The following is a 21,066-nucleotide window of genomic DNA, read 5'->3' on the forward strand; positions in this document are numbered from 1 at the left end:
AAGAGAAAATTCAAGCTATAAAATAAAATTAACAGGTTGCTCCCAGTAGAAGCCACGTTCAATTGGAGAAGTATTGGGTAAGGACATCCCTACTGTAGGCTTACTTCCCTATGTCAGTGAGTTTACATCAATCATGTGTTTCTTTGTGTTGTGATTGGTTGAGGATTACATTACTGACTGAGCCAGGTCACCGCTGGTATATCTCCACTGGTATATGGAATCTGTTGGTGTGCACTAGATAATCACCAAGGCCACTACCCACTTCCGCTGGATCCCTGGATTAACCTAATGCTGGTTCATGGTTGATTCTTCACACTTCCATGGCTCTCCATAGTGGAAAACCTCAAGCAATGTGCCTACTGATACTTTGCCCCTCAAGCAGCCTCTAGACTCACTTGCGCTTCACAACGTCTACAAATCTGGTCATTAATTAGTTGCTGCTCCAAGCTGATCACACCCTATCTACAAGTCAGCTTCATCCCATCATGCTATCTCTGACTTTAACTTTGAGTTCATTCTTATTGTCACATCCCTATTCTTCATTTAGAACCAGAACATATCTATTATAATCTTTGCCATGTCAATGTATCCTGAATTTCCACTGTGTTCATTCACGTGCATTTTGGCTGCCGATCCAGATCCGACCATTACTTCTATTTCCCTTTTTCTTTTTCTTCTCTTTATCTCTCTTGACCCCTTCCCTCCTGTTTCTTCCATTTCCTGTTACCCAGTCATGCCTTTTTTAATTTCTCCCTCTCGAGTACTTTGCCCCCCCATCCCCAAATCCCTACCCCAACCGTTGAATCTTCCTCTACCCTCCTACTTTTCTGCCCCAATTTCAGGCTTGACTCCCTCCTGCACAAGCCCACAGCTGCCCTCTATGCCTCTCTTGATATTCTCCGAAAGGCCTATCGTCACTGCCTTCCCATGAGCAGCAACTACAATTGCCCCATCCTACTCTCTTGCCGACCTTCCCAACCAGTGCGTTTACTGGTGGCTAATCTTGTTAACCTCCTTCCTGTCCTATTTGTCCCACCCACTACTGTCAGCAGATCAGCAATCACCATCCTTCTCCACATCTCCCTCCGGATTGTCCGTTTAGTTGCAGCAAGACCCTTGGCATTCATGTGGATGATTGCATTGATATCATGGCCTTGATTTACAGGTGATGACAGCTTTCCCTTACTGAAGCTTCCCCACCTGGCTATACTTCCACCACATGCTCTGCCAAACCGCTGCAGTGGCAGTGTTTCCCTTATCGCCAAATCATACCCAAGTCTTTCCCCCGACTTCTTTGGCACTTTTTCCTCCATCGAGCTCCTCACCTATGTTAATACAACAGTGTAGGTGGTCAATCGCTAACCTGGTGCCAACAATATGCCACTGACTTTGTTGTTTGCTATAGCAAAGAACAGAGTGCCTTCCCATAAGTTACACAGCGTTCTCCTCGTATGGCGCGTCGAGTTTAAAGGCAGCGATACCCTCTCTGGTGGCCTGCCTTCAGCGGGAATCGTGCGCCAATTTCTTCTGCGAGAAAGTAGAGTAAATGAGGAGAAGGCTAGCAGTTGAGAAGCGTGTGCCAAGTGACATGGGAGGGTTGTGCATGTAAGTCAACATTATAGGCGGTCCCTCGAACGAGGCTGACTTGCTTCCACGAGTTCACAGGTGTTTCGATGAAGGACCCGATGTTCCAGTCCTGAACTCCAATTGAGGGAGTGGAAGATACCTGTGCGTGAATTTTTTTAACCTGTGGTGATCGTTGCACACCAGCCACCACAAGGGCTTGGCAGAGCTAGGTCTTGGTCCAGTGGCAAGGATTAACAAAATGACTGGAGACCTGCTCTGCTGGTAAGTAAGGGGAGCTAGGTAGCCATAGTGCAAAATCATGAATAAAAGCCCCACTTAACCAGAGTGCAGTGTGAAAGGCTAGTTGTACAAGTGTTGTTAGAAAGCAAATGGCATGTTGGCCTTCATAGCGAGGGGATTTGAATACAGGGGCAGGGAGGTGTTGCTACAGTTGTACAGGGCCTTGGTGAGGCCACACCTGGAGTATTGTGTACAGTTTTGGTCTCCTAACTTGAGGAAGGACATTCTTGCTATTGAGGGAGTGCAGCGAAGGTTCACCAGACTGATTCCCGGGATGGCGGGACTGACCTATCAAGAAAGATTGGATCAACTGGGCTTGTATTCACTGGAGTTCAGAAGAATGAGAGGGGACCTCATAGAAACGTTTAAAATTCTGACGGGTTTAGACAGGTTAGATGCAGAAAAAATGTTCCCAATGTTGGGGAAGTCCAGAACCAGGGGTCACAGTCTGAGGATAAGGGGTAAGCCATTTAGGACCGAGATGAGGAGAGACTTCTTCACCCAGAGAGTGGTGAACCTGTGGAATTCTCTACCACAGAAAGTAGTTGAGGCCAATTCACTAAATATATTCAAAAGGGAGTTAGATGAAGTCCTTACTACTCGGGGGATCAAGGGTTATGGCGAGAAAGCAGGAAGGGGGTACTGAAGTTTCATGTTCAGCCATGAACTCATTGAATGGTGGTGCAGACTAGAAGGGCTGAATGGCCTGCTCCTGCACCTATTTTCTATGTTGCTTTAAGAGGGTGAAGAGTGTGATGGTGCCCAGGGTGGCCAAGAAAGGGGAGAGTGTCGTAACCTTGCCTGCCTTGATGAGGTCATTAAATGTCTTGCAGCAGTGGTTTGAAGTCCTGAGGGTGAGAATGTTAGCACTCAGTGTGGGTGCCACCTCCCTCTTAGTGACATGACTGACATTCCTTGAGCTTAAAAATACATTGGAATTGGGGTCAAGTGATGTCATTACAATGCTGACATTATTTTCTGACCTTAGTCCCTAACACCACTTTCTGCTTCTGCCTACCAATCATGAATTGCACAAGTCATTTCACACGCTATTTAAATGGATCCTCAGCTTTTCTCAAATAAAGCTTTATAGAATGTATTTTTTGCAGTAGCTTGTGTGCTTTTTGACTTTAAAGGATAAAAGTGCTTGTACGTTCTGACCTGTAATGGAGCTCCTGCAATTGCAGTTGTTTTTTAATAGGGATCCTTCTGGGATTCCCACTTTGGGAGGACGAGGAAGGAGCAAACAGAGCTGCAGCTGGAGGTAGAGCAAATAGAATGAGGTGTGCTCAGAGGAATACTTAAGAACATAATAATAATTAGGAACAGGAGTAGGCCATCTAGCCCCTCGAGCCTGCTCCGCCATTCAACAAGATCACGGCTGATCTGGCCGTGGACTCAGCTCCACTTACCCGCCCGCTCCCCGTAACCCTTAATTCCCTTATTGGTTAAAAATCGATCTATCTGTGACTTGAATACATTCAATGAGCTAGCCTCAACTGCTTCCTTGGGCAGAGAATTCCACAGATTCACAACCCTCTGGGACAAGAAATTCCTTCTCAACTCGGTTTTAAATTGGCTCCCCCGTATTTCGAGGTTGTGCCCCCTAGTTCTAGTCTCCCCGACCAGTGGAAACAACCTCTCTGCCTCTATCTTGTCTATCCCTTTCATTATTTTAAATGTTTCTATAAGATCCCCCCTCATCCTTCTGAACTCCAACGAGTAAAGACCCAGTCTACTCATTCTATCATCATAAGGTAACCCCCTCATCTCCGGAATCAGCCGAGTGAATCGTCTCTGTACCCCCTCCAAAGCTAGTATATCCTTCCTTAAGTAAGGTGACCAAAACTGCACGCAGTACTCCAGGTGCGGCCTCACCAATACCTTATACAGTTGCAGAAGGACCTTCCTGCTTTTGTACTCCATCCCTCTCGCAATGAAAGCCAACATTCCATTCGCCTTCCTGATTACCTGCTGCACCTGCAAACTAACTTTTTGGGATTCATGCACAAGGACCCCCAGGTCCCTCTGCACCGCAGCATGTTGTAATTTCTCCCCATTCAAATAATATTCCCTTTTACTGTTTTTTTTTCCAAGGTGGATGACCTCACACTTTCCGACATTGTATTCCATCTGCCAAACCTTAGCCCATTCGCTTAACCTATCTAAATCTCTTTGCAGCCTTTCTGTGTCCTCTACACAACCGGCTTTCCCACTAATCTTTGTGTCATCTGCAAATTTTGTTACACTACACTCTGTCCCCTCTTCCAGGTCATCTATGTATATTGTAAACAGTTGTGGTCCCTGTGGCACACCACTAACCACCGATTTCCAACCCGAAAAGGACCCATTTATCCCGACTCTCTGCTTTCTGTTCGCCAGCCGATTCTCTATCCATGCGAATACATTTCCTCTGACTCCGCGTACCCTTATCTTCTGCAGTAACCTTTTGTGTGGCACCTTATCGAATGCCTTTTGAAAATCTAAATACACCATATCCATCGGTACACCTCCATCCACCATGCTCGTTATATCCTCAAAGAATTCCAGTAAATTAGTTACACATGATTTCCCCTTCATGAGTTTATAGGCCCAGAACAACATGACAGAGTTGGCAGAACTGTAGTTGTCTCCAAAACAGACAGCAACAAAATGGGCAATGGATTATGTCTTGGGTACTGGAGTTTGCTTTGCTGAGGATGAACATTCTTCATAATCTTTAATAATCTTAACAATGATTATTGTTGTGTATCTGTAAAGCATGCACTCCCATGTTCTGCCACCAGGGAGCTCATCCCCTGAAGATCCCAGCATCCCTTGGGAACACTGTCTATAAGCCGGCCCCTAAGGCCTGTTCCTCACTCTGGAGTGTCTTATTAAAGACTGAGGTCACTGTTACTTTAACCTCCCTGTGTGCAGCCTCATCTGTGTTAGGAACACAATAACTGGCGACGAGAATACGAATCCAATGCAAAGATGCAGCAAACTGTGGGCATCCTGGAGAAGTTCTCGGAGGGTGAGGACTGGGAAGCCTATGTCGAACGGCTAGACCAGTACTTTGTAGCCAACGAGCTGGACGGAGAAGGAAGTGCTGCAAAAAGGAGAGCGGTCCTCCGCACAGTCTGCGGGGCACCGACCTATAGACTCATGAAGAATCTTCTGGCTCCGGTGAAACCCACAGATAAGTCGTATGAGGAGCTGTGTACACTGGTTCTGGAGCATCTTAACCTAAGGGAGAGCGTGCTGATGGCGAGGTATCAGTTCCACACGTGCCAGCGATCTGAAGGTCAGGAAGTGGCGAGCTATGTTTCCAAGCTAAGGCGACTTGCAGGACAATGTGAGTTTGATGACTACCTGGAGCAAATGTTCAGAGACTTTTTTGTACTGGGCATTGGCCATGAGACCATCCTACGAAAACCTTTGACTGTAGAGACACCGACCCTCAGTAAGGCCATTGCGATAGCACAGGTGTTTATCAGTGATAACACCAAACAAATCTCTCAGCACACAAGTGCAAGCAATGTTCATAAATTAACTGGAACTGTGTTTGCGAGCAGAAATGTACAGGCCGAACCCACGAGTCTGCAACTGCCAGCAGGCCTCAGGTGACCCAGATGACTCAGAATCCCCAACAAAGGATGAATGCAAGGCAATTCAAACCTTGTTGGCGTTGTGGAGGCTTCCAACCAGCCTATTCATGCCACTTCAAAGGGTATGTTTGCAAGAGCTGTGGAACAATGGGACACCTCCAACGAGCTTGCAAACGTGCTGCAAGCTCTACAAAACCTGATAACCACCACGTGGCAGAGGAAGATCGGTCTATGGTGGATCAAAGCAATTTTGAGCCTCAGAGAGAGGAGGCAGATGCTGAAGTACACGGGGTGTACACATTTTCGCCGAAATGTCCATCTATAATGCTAAACGTAAAATTGAATGGCCTACCCGTAGCCATGGAATTGGACACTGGCGCTAGCCAATCCATCATGAGTAAAAAGATGTTTGAAAGACTGTGGTGCAACAAGGCATTCAGACCAGCCCTGAGCCCCATCTACACGAAACTGAGAACGTACACCAAAGAGCTTATCACTGTCCTGGGCAGCGCCATAGTCAAGATCACCTACGAGGGCACGGTGCATGAACTGCCACTCTGAATCATCCCGGGCGATGGCCCCACACTGCTTGGAAGGAGCTGGCTGGGCAAAATCCGCTGGAACTTGGATGACATCCAAGCGCTATCACATGTCGATGAGGCCTCATGTACCCAGGTTCTTAACAAATTTCCTTCCCTTTTAGAACCAGGCATTGGAACCTTTTCTGGGACGAAGGTGCGGATCTACTTGGTCCCAGAGGCACGACCCATTCACCACAAGGCGCGAAGGGTACCTCACATGATGAGGGAGAGAGTGGAAATCGAGCTGGACAGGCTGCAACGCGAGGGCATCATCTCCCCAATGGAATTCAACGAGTGGGCCAGCCCGATTGTTCCAGTACTCAAAAGTGATGGCAGTCAGGATTTGTGGCAATTATAAAGTAACTATTAATCGTTTCTCGCTACAGGACCAATACCCGCTACCTAAGGCAAACGACCTATTTGCGATGCTGGCAGGAGGCAAGACGTTCACCAAGCTCGACCTAACTTCGGCCTACATGACACAGGAGTTGGAGGAGTCTTCAAAGGGCCTCACCTGCATCAACATGCACAAGGGACTGTTCATCTACAACAGATGTCCGTTTGGAATTCGGTCGGCTGCAGCGATCTTCCAGAGAAACATGGAGAGCCTACTCAAGTCAGTACCATGCACGGTGGTCTTTCAGGACGACATATTGGTCATGGGTCGGGACACCGCCGAGCACCTACAAAACCTGGAGGAGGTCCTCCAGCGACTGGATCGCGTAGGGCTGCAGCTGAAGAGGTCGAAATGTATCTTCATGGCAACAGAAGTGGAGTTTTTGGGGAGAAAGATCGCGGCGGATGGCATTCGGCCCACAGATGCCAAGACAGAGGCTATCAGGAATGCGCCCAGGCCACAGAACGTCATGGAGCTGCGGTCGTTCCTGGGACTCCTCAACTATTTTGGTAACTTCCTACCGGGGTTAAGCACCCTCTTAGAGCCCCTACATGTGTTATTGCGCAAAGGTGACAACTGGGTATGGGGAAAAAAAACAAGTAATTGCTTTTGAGAAAGCCAGAAACATTTTATGCTCCAACAAGCTGCTTGTATTGTATAACTCGTGTAAAAGACTTGTGCTAGCATGTGACGCGTCGTCGTACGGAGTCGGGTGTGTATTACAACAAGCTAACGTTGCGGGGAAGTTGCAACCTCTCGCCGATGCTTCCAGGAGCTTGTCTAAGGCCGAGAGGGCCGACAGCATAATTGAGAAAGAGGCTTTAGCGTGTGTGTTTGGGGTAAAGAAAATGCATCAGTACCTGTTTGGCCTCAAATTTGAGCTGGAAGCCGATCACAAGCCCCTCACATCCCTGTTCGCTGAAAACAAGGGGATAAATACTAATGCCTCAGCCCGCATACAAAGGTGGGCACTCGCGCTATCAGCGTATAAATATACCATCTGCCACAGGCCAGGCACCGAGAACTTTACGGATGCTCTCAGTCGGCTACCATTGCCCACCATGGGGGTGGAAATGGCGCAGCCTGCAAACTTGTTGATGGTAGCGCAGCCCGCAGACTTGTTGATGGTCATGGAAGCATTTGAAAATGATAAATCACCTGTCATGGCCCGCCAGATTAGGACTTGGAGCAGCCAAGTAAAAAACTGTGTACTGCATGGGAACTGGACCAGCATCCCCGTTGAAATGCAAGAACCAATCAAGCCGTTCCAGCGGCGAAAGGACGAGCTGTCCATTCAGACAGTCTGCCTGTTGTTGGGTAACTGTGTAGTGCTGCCAAAAAAGGGCAGGAGATGTTTATCTCGGATCTCCACAGCACACACTCGGGTATAGTAAGCGATAGCCAGATCCCACGTGTGATGGCCCGGTATCGACTCTGACTTTGAGTCCTGTGTACGGCAATGCAGCGTATGTGCTCAGTTGAGCAACGCGCCCAGAGAGGCACCACTAAGTTTGTGGTCCTGGCCCTCCAGACCATGGTCGAGGATCCATGTCGACTATGCGGGCCCGTTTCTCGGTAAAATGTTCCTGGTGGTAGTGGATGCTTTTTCAAAATGGATTGAATGTGAAATAATGTTGGGAAGCACCACCACCACCACCATTGAAAGCCTGAGGGCCATGTTTGCCACCCATGGCCTGCCTGACATACTGGTCAGTGACAACGGGCCATGTTTCACCAGTGCCGAATTTAAAGAATTCATGACCCACAATGGGATCAAACATGTCACCTTGGCCCCGTTTAAACCAGCCTCCAATGGGCAGGTAGACCGGGCAGTACAAACCATCAAACAGAGCCTTAAACGAGTCACAGAAGGCTCACTCCAAACCCGCCTGTTCCGAGTACTGCTCAGCTACCGCACGAGACCCCACTCGCTCACAGGGGTGACCCCAGCTGAGCTACTCATGAAAAGGACACTTAAAACCAGACTCTCGCTGGTTCACCCCAACCTGCATGATCAGGTAGAGAGCAGGTGGCAGCAACAAAATGTAAAAGATGATCGCGCCACTGTGTCACGGGAAATTGATCTGAATGACCCTGTGTATGTGCTAAACTATGGACATGGTCTCAAGTGGATCGCGGGCACGGTGATAGCTAAAGAAGGGAGTAGGGCATTTGTAGTCAAACTAGACAATGGACAAATTTGCAGAAAGCACCTGGACCAAACGAGGCTGCGGTTCACAGACTGCCCTGAACAACCCACAGCAGACACCACCTTTTTCGAGCCCACAACACACACTCAAAGGATCAACGACACCACGCCGGACCAGGAAATCGAACAAGGCCAGGCTCACCCAGCAGCCCTGCAGGGCCAACAACATGCCAGCCCACGAGGGCACAGCTAACACACCAGAACAGACATTTGTACCGAGGCGGTCCACCAGGGGAAGAAAGGCTCCCGACTGCCTCAACTTGTAAATAGTTTTCACTTTGACTTTGGGGGGGGGGGTGGGGGAGTGATGTTGTGTATCTGTAAAGCATGCACTCCCATGTTCCGCCACCAGGGAGCGCATCCCCTGAAGTCCCAAGTGATCCCAGCATCCCTTGGGAGCACTGTATCTAAGCCAGCCCCTAAGGCCTGTTCCTCACTCTGGAGTGTCTTATTAAAGACTGAGGTCACTGTTACTTTAACCTCCCTGCGTGCAGCCTCATCTGTGTTAGGAACACAATAAATATGACATGAGAAGTAAATGGAAAAATAGGTTTCTATTGAAAAGGATTTTAATTCGGGGTGCAAGTTTGGCGTTGGGATGGTGGAACGAGCATCGAAGTTGCATGGCCATGCTGGAACAAGTCCTGGGCTATTTAAATGCCTGGGCCTTATAACCATCTCCCAGGAGGCCACCACCAAGGACCCATGGGAAGGGTCCATGGCATTGATAAGTGGTTCGGGTCGGGAGGGTGGTGGGGGTTCACTCGGTATTCACGGTCGTGGGGAAGGGGTACGCAAGAGGCAGGGAAAGACTAAAGTACCCACGTGATTCCTGGAGGAGCACTCCTGCTCCTCCTGGCACACAGGGAAACCCAAAAAGGTTTTTGAAACTTTCCTCCCCGATCCTCTTCTAGGCCTGCTCCTGCTTGGCACCAGGTTTTGCGAGAGAATTTGAGACACAGCGTGAAACACGCAAAACACAGTTAAAATGGGGTCAGGATCCCAACTGTGTTCTAGGATGCTGATCTTTGCATTTTAATGAGGATCTTGCCTGCCTGGGATGAGGGCTTCCGACACAGCCAGAAACGCACCTGTTAAAATGGTGTGGAAAGCGAGTGCGGCGCGAACAAGGTGAGTACCACGTTCCCCCAAATTTAACGGCCTGTAAACGCCATTCTTGTCAGTTATCGGGGTTAAAATTGGGCCTTTGATGACTGGTGTACACTTTTGGATAGTTGGCAACCATAAATCGGGATATTCAGTGACCTTTGATATAGTGATCCACATGTAAGATACATCCCATATATTGGAGAAAGCCAACAGTTCCCCTGCCACCACTGAGGTCCGTTGCTTGTCCCAAACTAAAAACGCTGAAATGTGTAACTCATCCAGGATCAGGCCAAGGTTACAGAGAAGCATTCAAGAGTGACTAGACCACCTTCATTTCAACTGCTTGGGGACTGACCAGACTGGAACTGCATGCAGGCGTTGTCTTGTCCACAGTGCTGTGGCTTGTTTCAGACAGCGGGTGGTCTTTATATTCTTGATATTTCACCAATGCTGAATGTGTGAAGACTGAAGAATGTTAGTATTTCCCATAGGGTTGTCAGTGCCTGGATAAATTGGATAAACTTTCACACAGACATGACTTTCCTTTCTGTGTGGTCCAGATAATCATTTATAACATTCAAACTTAAAAAAAAATTAGTTTCTGAAGTATAAATCTTTTCAAGTTTTTTTTTAGCAGTATTGCTTTTTGTCCAATAGCAAACCTAAATCCAGACATTAAATTTAGTCCAGCAGTAAAACAGCTTTTATTCACAACTCAAACTGGATGATAGACATGTTATTAACTCTCTTTGGTATTTCAGTTTTCATTATTTTGTCGGGTGTGATTTCATTTTTTTTTTAAGTTTTTGTTTTTGATTTAGGTGAGGGTTGATAGTCCGGGGAACTGGAGCACATTCCCATTTCAGAGCCTGTAAGGGTCCTGCCTGAAATGAGTAGTCTTAAACCAGTTCACAGTGGGCATTGGTCTACAGCATTAAATTTAATTTGGCATTAAGTTGGCAATCTCATCTAGGGGATGAAATTACAAAAATGCCTGTCAACCTTTCCTGCTTATGATACTGCAAGCTATCACTGATCTTAGTACATTCACCGGCATGTTGAACCAAAACAGTTGTGACCTGGATAATGTAGTTCTGAACAACAAACTGACTGATCCTTGCTAAGTCTCCCATCATTACCAGGAAGGAGCCTGTGACAAATGACGTTGAATGCTGTTATCACCTTTTGCTGCTACTAGCAGCATATTGTTGATGTTACTCTTTGATTCCAAGATATGATTCCAAGAGATGGCACAATTCATCTGCAGCCAGAATTTTGCCTACCCCGGCGGGTCCAGTGCGTGTGGTGGCCATGGCGGGTTGCGACCCCGCTGCTCGCTCCATCCTGCTGCTGAAAACAAACTTGCGTTAATAGGGGCCTATTAAGCCCGTTCAGCGCGTTACCTGGGCCAATTAAATGGATCGTATCTGGTGCCGGCATTCATGACACGTTTTCAGCCAGGATCTTTAAAGGGACCATGACCACATTAGATTTGCCGTTTAATCTAACATAGTGTTGTCATAGTACTACAGCATTGGAGTTCTGCAAACACTGACAATGACTTCACAGTGGCAGAGGGCTGCACCCAGGTTCTCCGATGGCTCCCTCCATGTACTTATGAAGAGTGTCAGAGCACAAATGGAGGTCCTCTTCCCTTCCGATTGGCAGAAGAGACCTCCCAGAAGACCAAACCAGCCTGGTTGCAGATTGCAGAGGAAGTCACAAGCAGAGATACGGTCAGGAGGACCTGGATGCAGTGCCGCAAATGTTTCAATGATCTCTTTAGATTAGGAAACGTTAGTACAAAGCTACACTCAACTTCATCCTGCTGTGCCTCTCATCACATCCCCATCACTCTGCCTTCTCTACGGTAGGTCTGCACATCTTTACACCAGCGTGCCTTGCACATCCATCCATCCCTCTCTCTTTATCTACATTATCACATCCCCATCTCACGAGCCACCCCTCACACTCGCCCTCAGCCTAGTGCAATCATACCAACTAACAACACACAAGGGTAGCCACTTGGGTGTTTAGTCCAATGTTTATGTAAAGTTTCTGTTAATGCTACTGTTACTGGACCTCTGGCATCTATTCCTCCTATTTTAACAACACTGCTATAACACTTGCTCAACAAAAAATCATTAAAAAAGGTTAAAAGTGCACAGCACCGGTTCTAAGATGATGACTTTGTCAATGCATTTTCTAGTTTGAAAGTATAAATGACCCAAAATTTAGTGGACTTCTGCCATATCTTAGTTGGGAGTCGGACAGAACAGTTGGAAACTCCACTGGAACTTTTCACACGAGGCCCTGGTCTTGCATGGGAATTTTCAGTGGCATTTTAGGTGCAGAGTGAAGAGCAGGGAATCCCAAACAAGGACGCTGATGCCAGCACTTCCCACTTCCTCAGTCCCAATGGGGCCTGGCTATATTTGGAGGCCAATACAATGTGCCGGCCTCCACAAAGATGCAAGTGGCCTTGTGGGGGGAGGGATCCTGGCTGTGGCCCTGTAGATTGATGCCAAATGTTTTTTTTTAATTTAAAATAGATGCCTGGCACAGGCGGCTGCTTCCCGTGGGCACCAACTATTACTTTTGCAGGAGGCACTGGCCCTCCCTCCCACTGGCCCTCCCTCCCCCACATTCCCAGCCAGACCTTTAATTCTGGCATTTCTAGGATCTTTGGCAGGGGGCTGATGCAGATGCACCCTCAAACCGCTAAAGGCCCACTCCTGCCACCGTTGGTCCAATGAAGTTTGGTGGGGTCATTGGCGGACTTCTGTCGGGTGGGTGAAACCCCAGCATTATTACCAGGATTGCATCCCTGCAGATTTTCAGGGCCAATGTCTCCAATTATTATAAGAGATTCATTTATAATCAGAGAAAAGCTATGCAAATATTTGTGATTTATCAGCATTACTAAAATTGTATTAACTGAATTTAGTTTTTTGGATAAGGCAAAAATACCACAAATGCACAACATCTGAATCTGAAACAGAAAGAAAGATAACAGTTTTGAGTGTGATCTTTCATCAGAACTGGGGTGGGGGAGCTATATAGGACTGCCCAGAACAAAGAGGGTAGGGGAGACCAACAGACAGCTGTTAAGATTTCAAATATGCCAACTAGTTGCAGAAATAAAAATTTTAATAGCCTATAAACAGATTGGTGGAAAGAGACACATATTGCTGCACATTATGCAAGTGTCATCTCAGTCATTATGAAAAGACATTATAAAGATTTAAAAATATATCAATATGATTCCGATTTGGAAGGGGAAACAATGGAACGTAAATGGAAGAATACAAGAAGAATATCAGGGAGACAATTTAAAGTCTGAAGTTGTTGAAGTCAATGTTCCAACCAGAAGGCTGAAGAGTGCCAAGGAGATGGAAGAGAAACCATTCCTGAAGTAAGTTATTTGGGAGACCAGTGGTATCCTTTACAATTTAGGATGCTGATAAGCAAAACATAGCTCATTCATGTCAAACTCTGCAGCCATCACTGCCTGCTATTCTCCAACCTCCTGAGGAGCAGGGCGCAAGGTTTAAAATACGCTGTCTTAAAGCAGCTGAAGACTAGTGCAGTCAGTTGCTTCATGAAGGCAGGATTGCAAATATTTGCTCTCCCTGATGTATCGAGGTTAGACATAGTCTCTTAAAATTGTTCATCTTTTATCACATTCCTTTTGAGAATGTATCATTACCAGTTTAACCTCGCTATGGTTTTCAAGTGCTATTTTATTTGACTGCACTGCCTGCAGCAAGTTCAGGCAATGATTCCTCTAGTGGCCCCTGTGAACTCTTCTGCTGTACATTATGTGTGAGTTGGCCTTGAGAGTTTCGAAAGATCTGAAGTCTTCAGAGATTAAAAAATGTGGAAGCACTGTGTATGTTTTATTTTTTATTTTTATCTACTTTAGCTAAAAGTTACGAGTTGCTGACATTTTGAAGATCAATTCAGTAGAATCCATAGGGATGATGTTAATACTGGAGTGTTCAGTCTCTGGACACTCTCCAGTTGCTCCTGCCACAACAATCTCTGTCACGTCAGTGCGTCTCATACGCTTCATGGATAAAGGGAACCGCTTTGCAGTGCCATCAAGAATCATCATGGACTTCACTTGCAAATAGCGATAGCCGGTTGCTATCAGTCTTGCTCTCCTTGTAAACCTCTTGCCAGATTGTACACTGCTTTTCGGAATTTAATTTGACTGTTAATGGGATGAGAAAGAATCTGTTTAGTAACAAGCACTCCAACTGGCATTTTTATATATTTAAAAAAAGAAAATGCAATTTGCAATTTCCAGGCTTTTAAAAACCCAGGTCATGTCCACAGTTTGAAAAGAGCTAAATAACAGCGTATTCTTCTATCTACTCATGTCTGAGAATTTTTGTTGCGGTCTGTTGTTGTGGTAGATAGAACGAATGGGTCCATTTAATTAAGCACATTTAATTCAACACAAATGACGACTGTTGATCCTGCTGCATTCGGTACTCAAGAAGGAAAAAAAATAATTGGGAAAATTGCTTTATTTTCCTAATGTCCATTAAGGTGAAGGATGACATTATTCATGTAGACCAATATTCTGGAATAGAACGGAAATAGAAGGATTTCAATTTTTTATGATCCTTCAGTGTCCTTTTGCCAGCAGAGAATAGGTTGGGCCCCAGCAGAATGCTGACATTTTTTTTTCCTGAGAGCATTTAGCTATACAATTGGATTTTAGCAGCTACTGTAAACATTTCTGGAACAATGCTTTGAAAAATATTACAGTTTGATTAGAGTTAAGAAACCACTAACAACTAGATAAGTATTTTTTAGAGGTGAATATTAATAGTCTGGGCATTTAATGTTCGCTGATCTTTGATTTGTACCACTTTCCCTCTGATACAAGGATAACACTGCTTATAGTTTCTTTATGGAAATAATGCCTGTTTGTGGTACATTCTAAATTTTGTTTTTGATCTCAATATTCCCCCTTCTCCTGACCCTGAAAAATCTCCAGCAGTACTGGAACTGAAGGGACACAATGGCCTGCATTGTGCATTTCTCCACAGTTATCTCCCAGTCAGTGGTGTTGTGATTCAAGTGGGCCCACATCTTCATGCCATCAATCAGCTGAGAATTGGCAAAGAATCAACCAATAGCTCCCCGATGACTTACTGGATAAATGCATTACTTAGGTGGGCTATTAAGCCACACAGGTCAGGGAACCACAGTTCAGTCCATAGGCTATACTAAGTTGTCTGATTTCAGCTAGGACGAGGATGTGGGCTGCAATTGGCCTCTTTCCTTGCATGAAGGAATGGTAAATATTTAGCCAATTTTCCCACTCCTGATTACTGTTCGATGACCCTTGCTGGAATGCGCAAATGTGTGAATTTTGGCTGAAGGCAGAATCTGTCTGTGTTACATCCTTCGACTCTCCCTCCAGTCAAATTAAAAAGAAAGACTTGTATTTATATCGCGCCTTTCACAACCACCGGACGTCTCAAAATGCTTTACAGCCAATGAAGTACATTTCAAACGAGGACGGGGGACCGAGTGGTCTGCTACTCTGTGCCAGTCTCATTGGCCCTGAAATCCTGGTTTCTTCTTCTTGCAGGCGTCCGACTAAAACTAGGAGAAAAGATGCGCACTTATCTTTTGGTCGAATGCACACCAGAGATCATGGACTCGAGGCTTCCTCTTCTGGCGCAACGGAGCGCATTCACGTTGGGACATCCGTTGGAGTCATGTGGGCCTGGATACCCAATCACGGTAAAGTATTTTCTCATTCATGTAATAGGAGTTTCGTAAGTCTGAAACTCCTATTACTATGAATGAGAAACACACCCAAACACTACAGTAAAAATACCTTACATAAATACATTGTAGAAATTAAAGTTGATGAAATGTTTTTGAAAAAAAATATTTGCCGATTTAAAAAAAAAGTTTTAATTATGGTTTAAAATAAAATTACCTGAGAGGGAAGGGTTTTTAACATAAATATGTATTTTTAAATTTTATTTTTATATGTTTTTGATATGTTTTAAAACTCTTACCCTGGTAAAAGTAGGCTATGCGCCTACTTTTACCAGGTGCAAGAGTTTTAAGGACATTTGCTGGACACGAGATGGGCAAATAGCCCAATCTCTGCCATGGGAATGTAATTGCTGCCGAGTTGCGTGTGATGTGTCAAGCCAGAAACTTGACAGATCGGAAAAGCCAGTTTTCGGCGCATGTGCATTGCGCGTCGAAAACCGGCTTTTGCGATGCCCTCCCGGGTCCGTACACACTCCGTACGGACCTGGGGAGGCCATCGTTTTCAGTTTCTTTGCACAAAATATATCACTGTCTCTTGTCAAAATTTTAATTATAAAAATACTAGGATGTAAAAGAAATCTATCTCTTCAAGACACTGGAACGACCTTTTGAATCCGATCTGGATTTATGAGATGAAAGTTTCCTTTCTCCGACAGCCATAAGTACCCTATGCCAAATATTTTGGTCATTTTCTGCATGATTCTGAGTGGGCACAAATCCAGAACATCGAGCCATCCCCAATTTAGCATAAATTGGCACAAAATTGAGCATGGAATGACATCAGCTGAAACAGGATTTGACCTAGCTGATGGCCCCTCCCCTACATCTTGCTCATCCAAGATTAAATAACCGACTGAAATTCATTTTCTAAGCTTATACGTGAAGAATGATCACTTTGGAGCGATACTGGAGAGCAGCAATTGCTCTTGGAATAGTGGGATATAAAATATGTCTACTTTGAAATAAGGTAAAGTCAGTGAGGAATATAAGGCTGTGAATAATAAAATACTTCCCACCTGCCCCAAATTTCACCCTGAAAGTGGTGACTTGTTGGGCTTCAGTTCCCAAAACAAATGTCCTAACTGCCCAGCCTTGATACTGCTCAGTAGATAAAAAATACCTGAACTTGCTGTCTTTTAACTTTTATTTCTCAAACCAATCTTTCAGCAATATGAGCAGAAAACAAAACAAAAAAAACCCAGATAGATTGCTGCTGAAAATGTCAGCATACACTCATATAAAAGAGTTGAAGAATCTGACTAACTGTTCGACTCAGGTTATGACTAAAACACAGAATTAAGGTTAACTGAACTATGAGTTTTGCTTGCAGCATTATTTGCTTTTACTCTGCTTATCAATAGACGTTTGGATGATTGACCCTTGAGACTCTGAGCTCTGGTACAGTCTGTGCTTAGCACGCCCACAGTGCTCCCGCCTACCGGTTTATTACAAAGCATTTTACTCCCACGAACCTGCACAAAGTCTTAATGCACATTAACATGAGATTGTTTCCTCCCAGAAAATGAACACTTTGAATCTGTTCACCAGCTTAGTGGGCTGCTGCTGTTGTGCATAGGAGACACTTTGAATTGCCAGGTTAAAATAATGGCATTTACGTCACATTGGACCAAAATTGCAGTCGGACACGTACCTCAGGAGTACGCCTCCAACCCGTGAAAGAATTACGCACCCACCTGCTAGTGGCAAAGCTGTGAAAATTTGTAGTCCGAGGATGCAAGGTAGAGGACAGCATAATGGCTCATGGATCCCGGGAATGCAGGCGGTGCGGAAGCGTACTTGGGATCACATGGACCTGATCCTCAAATCACAAAGCAGTATTTCATTTTAATCATTTTCGAAGGGAATCCCATAATGAGATGTAATGGAATCCCAAACTCTAATATAATTACAATTTACAGAATTGGAATTTAATTAGAAAATAACTTCTTTCCACCAACCTCACTAAAAATTTTTTTTTTTGATAATTTTAGATAGCATTAAAACTCTAATCCGGGTCAATATTTGCAGAATCTCATTTAATTCAGTGTATCATTTATGACATGAAAATGTTTCAATCATGCCTGAAAAAAATCCACTAACGCTGATGCAAACAGGCCCTTTGCCTGTTTGCATCAACCGTAACATTTTCGTGCCTAATTGCTGCCCAGTCGGTGGGGCCCAAGTCTGCACCAGCAATTGCTTTTCATGGCCCGCGCGGATGGCCTTTTGATGCGTACATTGTCAGACTGCAAGCGCATGCGGAAGTCCCAAAGTTGCAGTAGATTTCCATGGAGGTATGGCGGCGTGCTCTGAGAGTATGCCGCCATACCAACTGCAAAATCTGGGCCATTATTTTCTTTCATATATGTATTTCTGCTGCTGAAAGGGGTTTGAAGGAAAGTTTGGTCTTAATATTACAATATATAAATTTAACATCTTTTATTTATTCCAGTATTTTCCCTTCCTCTCCTGAACATAGAGACTCATGCTGTTGAGGAATAATGGGATTTGAGTGAGGCACAGTTGCTCAGGCATGAGGAGTTCTCCAACACCTCATACAAATAACTCTTCTTTATACATGAGCCTCCACAGTAAATGTCAACAGGCTATTTCACTGTAAGTGAATTGCAGTTAAGCACAAACCTGCCCTTATTTGACATCCACACAGCTGCACACTCCAACATGGGCCACAGTGAGATAATTGGGAGCAGGAACCCCGATTAATTTTGCTCTCTTAGAAGAGTACTGAACCCAATTTTAGCACTCACCCTTCCTGGTCTGTATAGCTCAGTGCAATACCAGATGATGCATACACCAACTTAATCATGATCACGAAGATAATTTTTCGGTACTGGTGTCTGTTGGACCAGGAGGTCATGCTTTGCTGTTTGCTGTAAAAGTCACCACAGCCTTTAACTTCTTCGCCACTGACTTTTTTTTGTCTGCTACAGGGGATATCAGCTGCATTTCCATGTCTGCAGTACACAGCTGCATTAAGCAGGTCACAACATTTTATTTGCCAGGACTGAGCAGTACAACACCTTTCCTATTGACCTCAACAGTCAACACAAGAGAGCTCAGGGATTTGCAGCAGTGGCTGGTTTCCCTCACATCTAGGGTACTGGGTATGATAGCCTAGTGTTTATGGTACTGAACGAGTAGTCCATTGAGTTTGAATCCCACCATGGCAAATTGGAAAATTTAATTCAATAAATCTCTTAATTTGTGGATTGTCAACAGACTCGATAACCATGAAAACTGTTGGATTGTTGTAAAAACCCAATTAGTTCACATTCGTTCTCCTTCAGGGAAACATAAAAACATAGAAACATAGTAAATAGGTGCAGGAGCAGGCCATTCGGCCCTTCGAATCTGCACCGCCATTCAACATGATCATGGCTGATCATGCAACTTCAGTACCCCACTCCCGCTTTCATTCCATACCCACTGATCCCCTTAGCCGTAAGGGCCACATCTAACTCCCTCTTGAATATATCCAACGAACTGGACTCCACAACTTTCTGTGGTAGAGAATTCCACAGGTTCAACATTCTCTGGGTGAAAAAGTTTCTCCTCATCTCGGTCCTATATGGCTTACCCCTTATCCTTAGACTGTGACCCCTGGCTCTGGTTCCTGCATCTAGCCTGTCCAGTCCCGTCAGAATTTTATATGTTTCTATGAGATCCCCTCTCATTCTTCTAAATTCCAGTGAGTATAAGCCTAGCCAACCCAGTCTTTCTTCATATGTCAGTCCTGCCATCCCGGGAATTAGACTGGTGAACCTTCGCTGCACTCCCTCAATAGCAAGCACATCCTTCCTCAGATTAGAAGACCAAAACTGCACACAATACTCAAGGTGTGGTCTCACCTGTACAACTGCAGTAAGGTCTCCCTGCTCCTTTACTCAAATCCTCTCGCTATGAAGACCAGCATGCCATTTGCTTTCTTTACTGTCTGCTGTACCTGCATGCCTACTGTTATGCATGGAGAAAGAGTCAGACTGAACACTGTGAGCTTAAAGTAAAGTGTGACTTTCGTCTTTTATTGCAGATCTCCAGAGTGTCTCTCCAACCTGTGAGGCCTCCTTAAATACCTGTGCTCCCAAGGGATTATGGGATCCCTTGGGACTCCAGGGGATGAGCCCTCTGGTGGTTGTACAGAGTATATACAAGTATACATATAAACAACACTCCCCGACAAAGTCAATAGTATAACTATTTACAATGTGAGTCGATCTGGGGCCCTTCTTGCCCTGGTTGATCGTCTCGGTGTGAAAGCTGGTATTGGAGAATCAATTGTTGGGCCCTCGCTGGGCTGCTGTGCAGCTGGCCTTGCTGGGCTGCCTGCTGTGTTGGGCTCTGCTGGGCTGCTGTGGATGATGGGTTCTGCTTCGTGGCCAACCATGGTGTCGGTTGCCACTGGTGTGTATGTTGGGGGGGTCAAAGAAGGTAGGGTCCAAAGTGGGTTGCTCAGGATAGTCCGTGAATCTGAGTTTGATTTGGTCCAAGTGAATTAGCCCATTTGAAAGTTTGACCCGAAACACCCTGCTCCCGTCTTTGGCCACGACAATGCCGGGAAGCCACTTGGGACCTTGTCCATAATTCAATACAAATACAGGATCAGTGATTTCAATTTCGCGTGACACATTTGCGCTATCATGGTATGTACTTTGTTGAAGCCACCTGTTCTCTACCTGTTCATGTAGATCAGGGTGAACTAACGAGAGCCTTGTCTTAAGTGCTCTTTTCATGAGCAGTTCAGCAGGTGGGATCCCAGTGAGCGAGTGGGGTCTCGTGCGGTAGCTAAGCAGGACTCGGGATAGGCGAGTCTGCAGTGATCCTTCCGTTATCCTCTTCAAGCCCTGCTTGATGGTTTGCACTGCTCTCTCTGCCTGACCATTTAAACGGGACAGATGTGACATGTTTGTTCCCCTTGCGGGTCATGAATTCTTTGAACTCAGCACTGGTAAAACATGGCCCGTTGTCGCTCACCAGGGCATCTGGTAGGCCATGTGTGGCAAACATGGCCCGCAGGCTTTCAGTAGTGGCAGCGGACGTGCTAGCCGAAATTATATCACATTCAATCCATTTGGAGTACACATCTACAACTACAAGGAATATTTTACCCAAGAATGGGCCTGCATAATCGACATGTACCCTAGACCACGGTTTGGAGGGCCAAGACCATAAGCTTAGCGGTGCCTCCCTGGGTGTATTGCTTAACTGCGAGCATGTATTACATCTGTGCATGCAGGACTCTAAGTCCCCATCAATACCGGGCCACCACACGTGGGATCTGGCGATCGCTTTCATCATTACGATGCCTGGGTGGGTAACATAGAAACATAGAAAATAGGTGCAGGAGTAGGCCATTTGGCCTTTCGAGCCTGCACCGCCATTCAATAAGATCACTGCAAATCATTCCTTCAGTACCCCTTTCCTGCTTTCTTTCCATACCCCATGATCCCCTTAATCGTAAGGGCCATATCTAACTCCCTCTTG

The sequence above is a fragment of the Pristiophorus japonicus genome, chromosome 9 (assembly GCF_044704955.1).
Source record: "Pristiophorus japonicus isolate sPriJap1 chromosome 9, sPriJap1.hap1, whole genome shotgun sequence".
NCBI lineage: Eukaryota > Metazoa > Chordata > Chondrichthyes > Pristiophoridae > Pristiophorus > Pristiophorus japonicus.